This window comes from Lepeophtheirus salmonis, chromosome 3, assembly GCF_016086655.4.
Source record: "Lepeophtheirus salmonis chromosome 3, UVic_Lsal_1.4, whole genome shotgun sequence".
NCBI lineage: Eukaryota > Metazoa > Arthropoda > Copepoda > Siphonostomatoida > Caligidae > Lepeophtheirus > Lepeophtheirus salmonis.
In genome coordinates this window covers 9,971,737-9,986,821 of record NC_052133.2, presented here as the reverse complement: position 1 = coordinate 9,986,821, position 15,085 = coordinate 9,971,737, and the positions used below count along the sequence as shown (strand labels likewise).

The following is a 15,085-nucleotide window of genomic DNA, read 5'->3' as shown; positions in this document are numbered from 1 at the left end:
TTCTCCAATATGTTTGAGTTTAGGACTTAATCAAATTATATTAATTGATAACAAAAGAATTAATAATCGCAATGATTTATTTCACAGGAGAAACATCAAAAAACTGTAAGGCTTTCTAGAAAGTAAAACTGATTCTACGCCTCAAAAATACTTTTATCCAATATTTGAGAGAAAAGTTCACAAAACTAATTCACTTTTGTCAACAATACTCTACATTGTAATATACAAAAGTGATATATATATTAAATAGCAGTAGCTTTTTTATTTTACAGAAACAGGGATCAATGCAACCGCCCATTGCTGCAACTGACCCCGGTCTCTTCTACATATCCTGCTCCGAAAAAATATCGTGTATAATGATTTTTGATTGAAAAGGTTTGGGTTTTCTAGAATAGCCTTCGCTTCTTCCTATAGAAGAGAGTGAATCAAAAGAAAGCTGCCGTGACCAGGATTCGAACCTGGGTTACTGCGGCCACAACGCAGGGTACTAACCACTATACGATCACGGCTGACTTTTTGATGGAAGCATTTTGAAGATATAGATATTTTTATTCGACATTATAGTACCCTTTCTCACTCACAAGACACACTCTCGGATGATGATATTAAAACTGTATTAGTTAGCCTACTTCAATGATTCCATCACACATCAACTTTTTTCTTTCCTTTTTTTACAGGAAATCTTAGCGGATGAGTTAAAAAAGGCATCAGAAAAAAATTAAAAAATTATATTCATTGTAATCACATAACATATACTGTATTTATTGTTAACTTTTTTGGTTGTTAAAAAATAATAGAGATCCACAATAAAAAGGTTTATATATGTATATGAGAAAAAAAATTCAAATTGAATCACATCACTAATTAGAAATGCTTCCTTGCATCATGATTTAAAATCTTTTAACCCCAAATTGTCAAACAATTCTCCAAAACTTTATTACTTCCTAGTTGGTTTGATAATATATTTATGAATAATTAATTCAATTTTCTTTTGTTCTTTAATACTTCTTTTCTTTTTAACTTGTCCATTATTTATAACTCTACTCTTCTTGAACTGTAGTTTCCTCAACTGTGTTAATGGGCTGAACAAAGGAGTTTCCATAGGGAAGGTGTAGTATGTATGGAGAGGGATAGTGGAAGTATCTGTTGTAAGTAGGGGCTTCAAAAGGAGCAGCAGAGTAGTAAAGAGGAGCGTGAGAAGGACTCATACTAGAGTAAGCAAAGCCCTTGAATGAGGGACCAACAGAATAATAAGGATAGGCAATGGGGACAAAATGGGCGCTTAGCAGCTTTGGAAATGGCCTTGGCATTCTTGTAAATGCTCATGAATTCCATTTTGGCTTCTGCAACATCAGTGGAGTCTGCCAAATAGGAATTCACGAATGGAAAAGGGCTAATTTTGCATGCTTTTCCGCAGTGGATTAATCAAATGCAGCTTGGAAGGTGGTTTTGGCTTCCTTGACCTCAGGAGTATCTTATTATGGGGCAGACATAGCTCCAGCAATGAAAAAAGCAGAAACGAGCTGGAAAACATAATATAAAATTCATTATTACCTAATTTTTCTCCAATCAAAAGGAAAAAACATTTTTTAAAGAGATAATGAATCAATTACCAAGATATTCATGATAAATGATTTAAATGTGATGATGATGACTGGAGCTCAAAATGAAAACTGATGTGCTTGGATACATAAACATAGGGTTTATATTCTTTACTTATCATTACTTTGAGTCATGAGGGGTAATTGCCCTTCCACGCCAACTCGGCACCTCCATAAATCATCATATACACACTATCCTAACCAACCTACAACAATAACAAAAAAGTAAAAAAGTGGGTTAGTTAAAGGGATATTCGAGTATGAAGCCATCAACAACAGTATCTATAATATCTAGTTTTCTTATATATTTCGTGCTAATTGTAGGCAGAATTTGTTTTGTATGTAAATCCGTTAAGTTTTGTTTTGTTTTTTAGTTGTTAGTTACAAAGAAGGTTGCAACCTCTCTTTTAATTTAACACTTGCGTGTTATACTTATATCATATTCTTACAAATTAGCACCAAATCATTAGAATGAGTATAATAACAGATAATCATATTGCTTACAATGACGTTGCTTCACCATGATATTACCATGAACAATCTAGTATCACAACTAAAATATGTACATTGTATTTTTTTGATAAGCTGTCAATTTTCTGCTTATTTTTTCGTAATAAGTGTTCAAAACAATGATTGGTTGAATTCAAATTATCTCTTTTTAAACTGGGAATGGTTTAATAGATTGAAAACATTTTCCTTTTTGTTCAATGTTATTTTAAAAAGTTTAGTCGAAAAATATTTTCAGTTCTCAATGAAAATTTACTGATGACGTCATTGGAAATCCAAAAAAGAAATCAATATGATGGTAGGTTCGGATTTTAAATCCAAAACAAGTTTACATCTAAATATTCTGGTAACTACTAGATACATGTTAATGAAAGTGTGCTCATTAGATTCAACCTACAAAACTGTATAAGAATAAATTGAAAACCCAATAGATGTCTTCCCAATACAAACACCGTGCTGCCATTAGTTTGTCTCTTCGTACCACTCGCACACCAAGGAGATTATTGAGTTTACAAAGCTCGCCAAATATACTGTTTACAAAGTTGACAAGGCTTTCAAGGAGTCTAAAATAAATAAAGGCAAATTACAAAAGATGATTAATTGTCTGATGTAGTTTTGAATTATTTTTGGGTTGATATTGTATAATTGACTCATCGGATTTCACAGACAACAAGCTACAATACTTAATACATGTTCTCCACGCTCTTTGGGTATTTGAATGCATACTTAATATTTTCTTCTTTTCCTACTAAGATAGATTATTAATTCTCCTCTATTATAGTCCCAGTCCAAGTAGATGCGTTGTTTTATTTTGAAATGACGGTATTCTCCCACGAACAATCAAGGAATGGCTCATTTGTCAACAAACGAGCTGAACACAACATGATCATGTGTACAAATCTATGATGCCCTTAATACAGAAAGAAATACTATTATGGTGAATCTGATATTTTCTAATAGTTGCCCCAAAAAGAAAGTAGCATTATACGATTTATATTTACAATATGGAATAACATTTCTACGCTCCTTCATGCATATTGCATAATGATAAGCAAGGGCAGTATATAAATATCATCTTCCAAGGGCGTGTCCCGTGTGTGCGAGAGAGTAATGTAACGTTGAATAAATATACTCTTATGTTTTCTAAGCATAACAATATGTGTCAGCCGTGATCGTATAGTGGTTAGTACCCTGCGTTGTGGCCGCAGTAACCCAGGTTCGAATCCTGGTCACGGCACTCCTTTTTCGTGATTTTTGCACATTTTCCAAGTTAGTAATTCGTTCCTTCCAGCGATAAAATAAGTAATACAACGATTAACTTACAAAAGTAAAACAGCGTTCATGTATTTTTAGTGGTACACTGATGAATTAATATGTGAAAAACACTAGGTAATTTAATTGGTATAAGAGAACGAATAGAGATTAAACGTGATTAAAAGAGCCTAAACGAAATAATTCATACTTGATTATTATATCTAGATATTTTACGTCAATTCTTTGTTTTATAATAAATGATCTAAATTCATAACGGTTCTAGAAATTTGTTCGGTGGTTATGTCTGCGGATAATACCAACTACCGACATACAAGCATTATGGTAATATTCGACATTAGATTAAAAAATATTTGAAAATATTATAAGATTTGATTACCATTCAAATGACGTATAAGAGGTACAAATTAGAGGTTGTTATGGGTAATTAAAATATTGCTTGAAAATAAAAAAACATTTCGAATGATGTGAACAAATATTATATGTTACCAATAGAGTTTCACTAAGTTTGATTCATAATATAGAAGAAACATTATTTAGCATGACAATATTAGTCAGAGTTGGAAGTGTAGCAAACTTTGAAGGAAAACAATAAAATTATTCAGCTCAGAGTTGACTTGTAGACTTTTTTTTTTAAATATCAACAAAATAATTTGACCTTCTTATGTAAAATTTTGCAAGATAAAATATTTATTTTGAATACAATGAATTTTTATAGATAATGACGAAATAATTAAGCGGAAAGTTAGAATTATGAATATTAACATGAAAACGTTAGATTTGTAATTGTTCAAAATACAAATATTCAAATCAATATCTTATACTGTATAGATGTATTATACAATGAATTATTATGTTATATCTTACAAATCCTATTTCGAACTCTTTCCTGGATGTTATGCATGCGGTATGTAATCTAATAATTCTGAAATTTGTATGCAAAATATTAATGAAACAAATTCCTGCAGGATCTGTTAAAATAATTTATTTATATTCTACAATACAAACAGTGTTAATAATAAATACACATAGAGATCAAAAGTAGATCAAATAAATAAAAAGTAACAGGACAATTACGTTTAAAAAATATTAATGAACACTATCTTTCATATTTTTTGTCCTGAAGTAAAAAATAGCTGATATAATATTCAAAAAAATATCTAAACAGTAGCTAAACTAAATAGAAAAGACGATGTCTTCCTATTATTGACTTGATGAGATTAAAATATTGCCCAGACATCCAAAGAACAAATGTTTTGATATCCATGCCCATGCCCAGAACGAAGAGGATGACAGAGGGAACACTTAATTCTTCCACGTGTAATGAGAAGTCAATAGCTAATTATCCAACAAAAAATTGTGACCAGGAGAAGTATTTTTATTTCTTTTATAAGCTCCAAATAACATATTTGCCTTTATTAATTTAGAAGAAATATCTTTTGTCACACAAACTTTTGAATTTTGATAAATTATATCAGCTGAAAACAAGAACAAAAAATCTGTAGATTGTATTTGAATGCAACTCATCAAGAGTTACAACTGTCAAGCTAGTATAGCTAGGAACGGTTGCAACAATTGAGTTATCAATTCAAAATAATTGTTCCATATTCATAATATTATATACGAGAAATTAACTCTCAAAAACAACTTATAATTTTCTGCCCTGGCCAAAATCCCTTACTTGATTTTAAGTGTGATTATGAAAAATATTAAAGAAAAATAAACTTATACAGTAAATTTGGAATACTTGTTGCAAATATTCCCTATGTCAGACATTTCTCCAATATGTTTGAGTTTAGGACTTAATCAAATTATATTAATTGATAACAAAAGAATTAATAATCGCAATGATTTATTTCACAGGAGAAACATCAAAAACTGTAAGGCTTTCTAGAAAGTAAAACTGATTCTACGCCTCAAAAATACTTTTATCCAATATTTGAGAGAAAAGTTCACAAAACTAATTCACTTTTGTCAACAATACTCTACATTGTAATATACAAAAGTGATATATATATTAAATAGCAGTAGCTTTTTTATTTTACAGAAACAGGGATCAATGCAACCGCCCATTGCTGCAACTGACCCCGGTCTCTTCTACATATCCTGCTCCGAAAAAATATCGTGTATAATGATTTTTGATTGAAAAGGTTTGGGTTTTCTAGAATAGCCTTCGCTTCTTCCTATAGAAGAGAGTGAATCAAAAGAAAGCTGCCGTGACCAGGATTCGAACCTGGGTTACTGCGGCCACAACGCAGGGTACTAACCACTATACGATCACGGCTGACTTTTTGATGGAAGCATTTTGAAGATATAGATATTTTTATTCGACATTATAGTACCCTTTCTCACTCACAAGACACACTCTCGGATGATGATATTAAAACTGTATTAGTTAGCCTACTTCAATGATTCCATCACACATCAACTTTTTCTTTCCTTTTTTTTTACAGGAAATCTTAGCGGATGAGTTAAAAAAGGCATCAGAAAAAAATTAAAAAATTATATTCATTGTAATCACATAACATATACTGTATTTATTGTTAACTTTTTGGTTGTTAAAAAAATAATAGAGATCCACAATAAAAAGGTTTATATATGTATATGAGAAAAAAAAAATTCAAATTGAATCACATCACTAATTAGAAATGCTTCCTTGCATCATGATTTAAAATCTTTTAACCCCAAATTGTCAAACAATTCTCCAAAACTTTATTACTTCCTAGTTGGTTTGATAATATATTTATGAATAATTAATTCAATTTTCTTTTGTTCTTTAATACTTCTTTTCTTTTTAACTTGTCCATTATTTATAACTCTACTCTTCTTGAACTGTAGTTTCCTCAACTGTGTTAATGGGCTGAACAAAGGAGTTTCCATAGGGGAAGGTGTAGTATGTATGGAGAGGGATAGTGGAAGTATCTGTTGTAAGTAGGGGCTTCAAAAGGAGCAGCAGAGTAGTAAAGAGGAGCGTGAGAAGGACTCATACTAGAGTAAGCAAAGCCCTTGAATGAGGGACCAACAGAATAATAAGGATAGGCAATGGGGACAAAATGGGCGCTTAGCAGCTTTGGAAATGGCCTTGGCATTCTTGTAAATGCTCATGAATTCCATTTTGGCTTCTGCAACATCAGTGGAGTCTGCCAAATAGGAATTCACGAATGGAAAAGGGCTAATTTTGCATGCTTTTCCGCAGTGGATTAATCAAATGCAGCTTGGAAGGTGGTTTTGGCTTCCTTGACCTCAGGAGTATCTTATTATGGGGCAGACATAGCTCCAGCAATGAAAAAGCAGAAACGAGCTGGAAAACATAATATAAAATTCATTATTACCTAATTTTTCTCCAATCAAAAGGAAAAAACATTTTTTAAAGAGATAATGAATCAATTACCAAGATATTCATGATAAATGATTTAAATGTGATGATGATGACTGGAGCTCAAAATGAAAACTGATGTGCTTGGATACATAAACATAGGGTTTATATTCTTTACTTATCATTACTTTGAGTCATGAGGGGTAATTGCCCTTCCACGCCAACTCGGCACCTCCATAAATCATCATATACACACTATCCTAACCAACCTACAACAATAACAAAAAAAGTAAAAAAGTGGGTTAGTTAAAGGGATATTCGAGTATGAAGCCATCAACAACAGTATCTATAATATCTAGTTTTCTTATATATTTCGTGCTAATTGTAGGCAGAATTTGTTTTGTATGTAAATCCGTTAAGTTTTGTTTTGTTTTTTAGTTGTTAGTTACAAAGAAGGTTGCAACCTCTCTTTTAATTTAACACTTGCGTGTTATACTTATATCATATTCTTACAAATTAGCACCAAATCATTAGAATGAGTATAATAACAGATAATCATATTGCTTACAATGACGTTGCTTCACCATGATATTACCATGAACAATCTAGTATCACAACTAAAATATGTACATTGTATTTTTTTTGATAAGCTGTCAATTTTCTGCTTATTTTTTCGTAATAAGTGTTCAAAACAATGATTGGTTGAATTCAAATTATCTCTTTTAAACTGGGAATGGTTTAATAGATTGAAAACATTTTCCTTTTTGTTCAATGTTATTTTAAAAAGTTTAGTCGAAAAATATTTTCAGTTCTCAATGAAAATTTACTGATGACGTCATTGGAAATCCAAAAAAGAAATCAATATGATGGTAGGTTCGGATTTTAAATCCAAAACAAGTTTACATCTAAATATTCTGGTAACTACTAGATACATGTTAATGAAAGTGTGCTCATTAGATTCAACCTACAAAACTGTATAAGAATAAATTGAAAACCCAATAGATGTCTTCCCAATACAAACACCGTGCTGCCATTAGTTTGTCTCTTCGTACCACTCGCACACCAAGGAGATTATTGAGTTTACAAAGCTCGCCAAATATACTGTTTACAAAGTTGACAAGGCTTTCAAGGAGTCTAAAATAAATAAAGGCAAATTACAAAAGATGATTAATTGTCTGATGTAGTTTTGAATTATTTTTGGGTTGATATTGTATAATTGACTCATCGGATTTCACAGACAACAAGCTACAATACTTAATACATGTTCTCCACGCTCTTTGGGTATTTGAATGCATACTTAATATTTTCTTCTTTTCCTACTAAGATAGATTATTAATTCTCCTCTATTATAGTCCCAGTCCAAGTAGATGCGTTGTTTTATTTTGAAATGACGGTATTCTCCCACGAACAATCAAGGAATGGCTCATTTGTCAACAAACGAGCTGAACACAACATGATCATGTGTACAAATCTATGATGCCCTTAATACAGAAAGAAATACTATTATGGTGAATCTGATATTTTCTAATAGTTGCCCCAAAAAGAAAGTAGCATTATACGATTTATATTTACAATATGGAATAACATTTCTACGCTCCTTCATGCATATTGCATAATGATAAGCAAGGGCAGTATATAAATATCATCTTCCAAGGGCGTGTCCCGTGTGTGCGAGAGAGTAATGTAACGTTGAATAAATATACTCTTATGTTTTCTAAGCATAACAATATGTGTCAGCCGTGATCGTATAGTGGTTAGTACCCTGCGTTGTGGCCGCAGTAACCCAGGTTCGAATCCTGGTCACGGCACTCCTTTTTCGTGATTTTTTGCACATTTTCCAAGTTAGTAATTCGTTCCTTCCAGCGATAAAATAAGTAATACAACGATTAACTTACAAAAGTAAAACAGCGTTCATGTATTTTTAGTGGTACACTGATGAATTAATATGTGAAAAACACTAGGTAATTTAATTGGTATAAGAGAACGAATAGAGATTAAACGTGATTAAAAGAGCCTAAACGAAATAATTCATACTTGATTATTATATCTAGATATTTTACGTCAATTCTTTGTTTTATAATAAATGATCTAAATTCATAACGGTTCTAGAAATTTGTTCGGTGGTTATGTCTGTGGATAATACCAACTACCGACATACAAGCATTATGGTAATATTCGACATTAGATTAAAAAATATTTGAAAATATTATAAGATTTGATTACCATTCAAATGACGTATAGAGTCCAGAGCAATCCCTCATTGTTACTCTCCGTCTTTCATGAGCACTTGCACAAGTTATTACATCAGACATAAATGTTTTTTCTTCAAGAATTAAACAATAATAATAATAAGTTTACAAAATAATAAAACCTGTTCGGATTGCAAACTAAAAAATGCACTCTTATTTTCTAGGACATATTTTATACATCTCTACTAAATACTAATAGGAATTGGACTCAAAGAATGCTCAATATTTATTTGTTTGTTTTTTGTTTTTCCGAAGGATTTATGTACATGCGACATACAACATACACAAGTCTATTTTTGGCTACTCACATCATACAATGTCCCATTTTGCAAATATGTATGAATGTAAACGATTGTGCAAATAGTTAAGGGGAGAGGGGTATAAGGTCATTGATCTATGTAAATACAATACTCTCTTTTTTTTTATTTAGGAATGAGTTGCATTCCAAGAAAAAAAAATATTGGTTTTTTTAATATTTTTATTTTATGGGAAAAAAATAAACATAGCTCTAGATATCATATCATTTTTTTACACAGCAATTTTCATGTAGGATGGGTATTCCATTTTTTTAAATCTTTAAATAAGGACAAAATAAATGTATTGTTAGAGTGGTATATAATATGACCAGCCAGTATGGGAAAAGGTGCAACCGGATATTTGAATTAAAGATTTTATAAATCTACTGAGAAATTCAAGTGGTACATTTTATTAGTTTTTCCGTACGTCATAATTTATCTCTCTATCTTGAGATTGTGGAGAGTGACATCAGATAGTTGAAGTTCAATTATTACAACATTTTAATAATAGGGAAATTACTAAGCAAAGTGAAGAATATATAATTATTGGAGTAGGAAGACTTTTTTGATACATTCGGACAATAATCACTTTGGAGGATATTTTGCTTATTAACAAAGCCATTGAGCCAAAAATAAGATCAATCACTGCAGATGATTATGCAAAGAAAATCAGATGAAAATGGAACGGTTATTTTGATAATAAATTTCCTTAATTTTTAATTGCGGATCAAGTGTATATTGCTCGATGATGAAATGTATACTTATGAAGTTTCTTAATGTCGAAGGAAGAATAGAAGTATGGCATCTTTTTTTTGATAACAGAAAAAAAAATCAAGCTCTTCTGAAGAAAAACCCTCTAGATTGCAAACTCCAATGACTGTCTAATCCTACGTGGAAACTTTTTTGATCAATTCTAATCGATTAAATCGATGTACTTAGCAAAGTTATTTCCTTATTTTGAAAAGGCTGGGATAATTGAATTTCAACTTTCCAAAACGGCTGTCTATCATTTCTAGATAGAAAAAGAAAGTATGACGTGGGGACAAACTTATATAATTTAAGTTTGCCCCCATGTCATCTTATATTATACAATGTACCAAATTCAACTTAACTAAACACAATTATTAATATGTTTTGGGTAAAAAAAAACGAATCGGTCCATGTTTAATTAAAATCAGGATAACGACACAAGAAGAGGTGAGGAACACGGCCAATCCAGTGATTTGATAAATAAATCACATCAAGAAATGAGTATCTTAAGCCAACTCTGACAAATAATCGTTGGTAAACATTATAAAATTTGTATTACTATTTTCCATCGATGGTGAGGGAATTGAGGTTTATAATTACTTGAGAGACGAAGGGGAGTTCTTAGTTCTTGTGCCTCACTGCGTATATTATACTTTGTACTTTGGAGATAAGCCAATCAATTTTCCTTCTATGGAATATCCGTATATCATGAGGACGTTACAATGAGCCAATCCGAGGCACTTATAAGTTTATCCAGATCTCTTCATCCGCCTTCCTAAGGGCAGGAGTAATGGAACTCAGCTGTTAAAAAGGAAATATATATTAAATCGAATAATTAATCTGGAATGGTTTGACATTTGGATAGAGTTTATTTATCTTGTGTTATCGGCGTAAAACTTTATATTTTGTAATTATGAACGATGAAGAAACTAAGGTAATTTTTTTTTTTTTTTCACGTAATCAAGTGACTTATTTTCAAAGATATATATTATTCCAATTCAAGAGCAAACAGAGTTATGTTCCATATTAGTAATTGTGCATAAGTTATGAGGCTCATTCTTTAGTAGAATTATTTATTCATACATCAAAAGGTTTTTCATGTTGTTATAATCAAAATTACACAAGGGATCCATTAGGGGGGAGAAGAATTTTGTACTAATGAATTCAAACCAAAAAAGGAATTTATCTTTTTGAGCGACGAATCGAAAACTTATCTAAGTTTTCCTCTTATTCATCTGGATTCTGACATATCTGGAATTATAGTAATTCAGGATTATTATCGTTCAAAGTAATTTTTCTCCCCTTAAAACAATCACCAAATAAAAAGTAGGACTAGTAAAGCTTATGTAAAAGTGTTTTTATTGATTCTGTATCTTATTGTGAACTCCACATATTTCAATCTTTAGGCTGAACAATGATGAAAAACGACATTCCTCTGTAGACCCTTATAACTTATTCATAAGACATAGTGATGATGAATATTATAGCTTAGATTGTAAAAAAATATTCAATGAATAATTTAAAAATATGTAATCCCATGGATTTTTGTTCGATTTTGTATTTTTTAAGTGATCTCATTTTTTATGGGGGTGTACTAGCAAATAGGCAAAATATTTATCATATTGTTTACGATTTTAATGCAATTTTATTATTTCATGTGCAGAAATAATTAATATCACAACACCGCGCGTCGTACAAATTCAAATAAAACAATTATTAATTATATGTAATTGAAATAATATAATTTCCTACTCATCGGGAATGGATATCTTCATTGTTTTGATCCTTGAATCTCTGTCCCAAAGAAGGGATCCACTCTACTCCTTTAAGAGGTATGTTAGTTTTCCTCCGATGAATTATCACCCCATCGGTCCTCGTGGAATTCGGAATCTGAACATCTCTTGAGATGCATGATCAAGTTTACCTTCCTTCGATTGTCTCGATCTACCTTTGGTCCGGACTCTTGGAGAAAATAGAAGACCTCTTCTTTCTGTCTTTTTATTGAAGAATGATCTCTTAGGCCTAAGCAACTATCAAATATAAAATTTGTTTAAAAAGAAGCTTGATAAACATTATGAAGGCTCTGCACCTTTGGTTAGAACAGTTTATAAGTGGTTTCAAAATTTTCAAAGTGCCCTTTTGGGCACAAGGAACATTGAACGTTCTAGACACCCTGTTGAGGCTACTACTCCATAAATCATTGATAAAATCCATGATATGGTGATGAATGACAGAAGAGAGATTGTGCGTGAGACTTCTAGTGCTGCGGGCACCTCGAGTTGAACCCTATTTCCATTAATTTTGGGAAAATGTTTTCAAACTATGAAACCATTCCCAGTTTAAAAAGAGATAATTTGAATTCAACCAATCATTGTTTTCAACACTTATTACCAAAAAAATAAGCAAAAAATTGACAGCGTATAAAAAAAATACAATGTACATATTTTAGTTGTGATACTAGATTGTTCATGGTAATATCATGGTGAAGCAACGTCATTGTAAGCAATATGATTATCTGTTATTATACTCATTCTAATGATTTAGTACTAATTTGAAAGAAGATGATATAAATATAACATTCAAGCGTTAAATTAAAAGAGAGGTTGCATACAATTTACATAAGGATTTACATACAAAACGAATTCTGCCTACAATTAGCACGAAATATATAAGAAAACTAGATATTATGGATACTGTTGTTGATGGCTTCATACTCAAATTTCCCTTTAACTAACTGACTTTTTTTCTTATTGTTGTAGGTTGGCTAGGATAGTGTGTGTATGATGATTTATGGAGGTGCCGAGTTGGCGTGGAAGGGTGTTTTTGATCCAAGCTTCAGTCATCATCATCACATTTAAATCTGTTGAGGATTGAGTTGGTGCATTGTCATGATGGATTTGACTTTTTTATCGCCCAATCGTGAGTGTGTTTCTAGCATCTCGGTTTTCAAAGGTGCAATAACGATTAATATTATGCACCTGTAATAGTTTTACCCTTTTCCAGATATTTGTTTAGATTCCTTGCGAATCCAAAAGTCAATCGCCATAATCCCTCTGGCCTACTACTCGATTCAAACGAAAGACAAACAGAAATAAATAAACTGATCTGGCTGAAAGTTGTTGTGCGTTCTTCCAAGAGATGCTACTAACTAAACATAACCTCGATTTGCGCCAGTAGTGCCATCTCTCAGACTTTGTACGGACTTTTCAAACTACCCCCGTAAAATATTTCCTCCTCTAAGAATGACTGGGTGTGAATCTACCCACATTGAGTTCTAAAGAATAATTTCTCGTGACTGCGTTGTCCATTGAGTGATATTGCTCCATATAATTTTTTGCTAATTTAAGTGTGATTTGTAGTTGTAAAATTGAACAAAATTCAAGAAATGGTGAACATTCCAATTTATTTTGTTAATTTATGTATACATATTGTGCAACATTTCATAGGGATATTAGACTAATTTTTTACTTATTATTCAAATTTGTAGAATGAGTTCAGATACTGAAGAGTTCTAGCTATACTCTAAATCCTTTATTTGATTTAAGAGACTAATATTGACTCCAATATGGCCCCTTCAAATAAAACATGTTAATTAATTGTATTGTGACGATGAATTTTTGCTAATTTAAGTGTAATTCGAGACACAGTCAAAGGGTACAACTAAGAATAATCCTTTTTAAAAGAAATTCTTTGAAGAATCTATACTCCATTTTGAAAAACATCCTAGCTTGCTTTTGTGTAAATGGCCCACATATGTACTTCAATTTACTTTTTTTAAATGAGGCGCTGATCTTTAGCTACAAACCCTATATGCATGTATTTGTACAATTTGTGAATCCTCCAAAGGGTTAATCAGAATAATTTTTGTTCTAGAGAATGATGATAATTCGTTCCAGGGTGACATATTATGTATTTAACTCTTCTTTTTTTTAAGTTTATCAGACAAGCTCACCGTTAAAAGTGTGTCTTTCTAAGACGGACAGACACATAAACTTTGCTTTATTAACATAGATAAATTAAATCTTCTACATTTACATCTGTATGCATAGAGCTATAACATAGTATGTCAAATAAAGATCTATTTAAATGTATATATATATATATATTATACCTATGTGCCTATCTTCATAAAGGTATATACGGGGTGGTCCATTGAAATCTAAACACTTACTAATTCAATGCTTAATGAAGTTTGAGTGTTGATATTAATTAATATTTCGATATATTAAGGCATAAACAATTTATTGTGCCTCCAGGAGACCCAACTAAACCATTAGCGAGTCTGAAATGTTGTAGAGGAAGAAGAGCTCTGGCAATAAGGCCAAACTGGATCGGAGGAGTTACAAAAACTGCCCAGGCCTATCCCTTCAAGTCCATGAGGGCCCCTGCAATAGATCTCGGGGTTTCCCACCAGACTATCCAGAGACCTATCAAAAAAGTGTGGAGAAAGATCCTTGTGAGGGTGGACAGGCAACTTTTGACACCAATAATGAAATAAACTCATATCCTCCGTTACAAAACTCATTTGAATGAGTCTTTTGAGTTCTTTAGAACTCTTTTTTCTTCTTTTTACACTTTTGACCCCCTATAGCCCTGATACAAACCTCCTTGACTACACCTTTTGGGTGCATGTGTAGGGGGGATGTCAGTCATCCAAACACCAAGGTCCTGAAAGCCACTGTCAGACAGCACGGGAGGACATGACAAAAGGCTACATCCACAAGTGGGTGCAAGGCCTCTCGCTGCCTGGAAGCCACCAATGCCGCTTAGGACAACTATATTAATTATTAAAAGAGCTCAAACACACATATTTATTTAAAGAATTAATTTTTGTTGAAATTAAATATTAATTAATTAATTAGATCATGTTGAATTTTAATATTCAAAGTGATCAGATTTAATGGAGCACTCGGTATAACTTGAGAATGAAGTATGTATAAATCTAAAACCAATAGAATACTTCAAGTAGTAGGTACATACTTACTACTTAGTATGTAATGGAAAAAGTAGATAAATATGGGATATACTTACATTTAAGGGATATATTTTTTGTGAATTATGAACATTATGAATTTAGCCATACAAATCAAAAAT

General features: G+C 31.7%; 1 long non-coding RNA gene and 2 other non-coding genes across 3 annotated transcripts; all 3 read left to right on the top strand.

Moving 5' to 3' along the window:
* The first annotated feature begins 3,273 nt into the window (after window positions 1-3,273).
* On the top strand, window positions 3,274-3,345 carry TRNAH-GUG (transfer RNA histidin (anticodon GUG)). Its single transcript has one exon. It is a non-coding gene; the product is annotated as a tRNA-His (tRNA).
* A 5,087-nt stretch (window positions 3,346-8,432) lies between these two features.
* On the top strand, window positions 8,433-8,504 carry TRNAH-GUG (transfer RNA histidin (anticodon GUG)). The gene has a single exon. It is a non-coding gene; the product is annotated as a tRNA-His (tRNA).
* A 4,318-nt stretch (window positions 8,505-12,822) lies between these two features.
* On the top strand, window positions 12,823-13,710 carry LOC121115418 (uncharacterized). The gene is made up of 2 exons (XR_005863487.1): window positions 12,823-12,910; window positions 12,995-13,710. It is a non-coding gene; the product is annotated as an uncharacterized lncRNA (long non-coding RNA).
* Window positions 13,711-15,085: the final 1,375 nt, after the last annotated feature.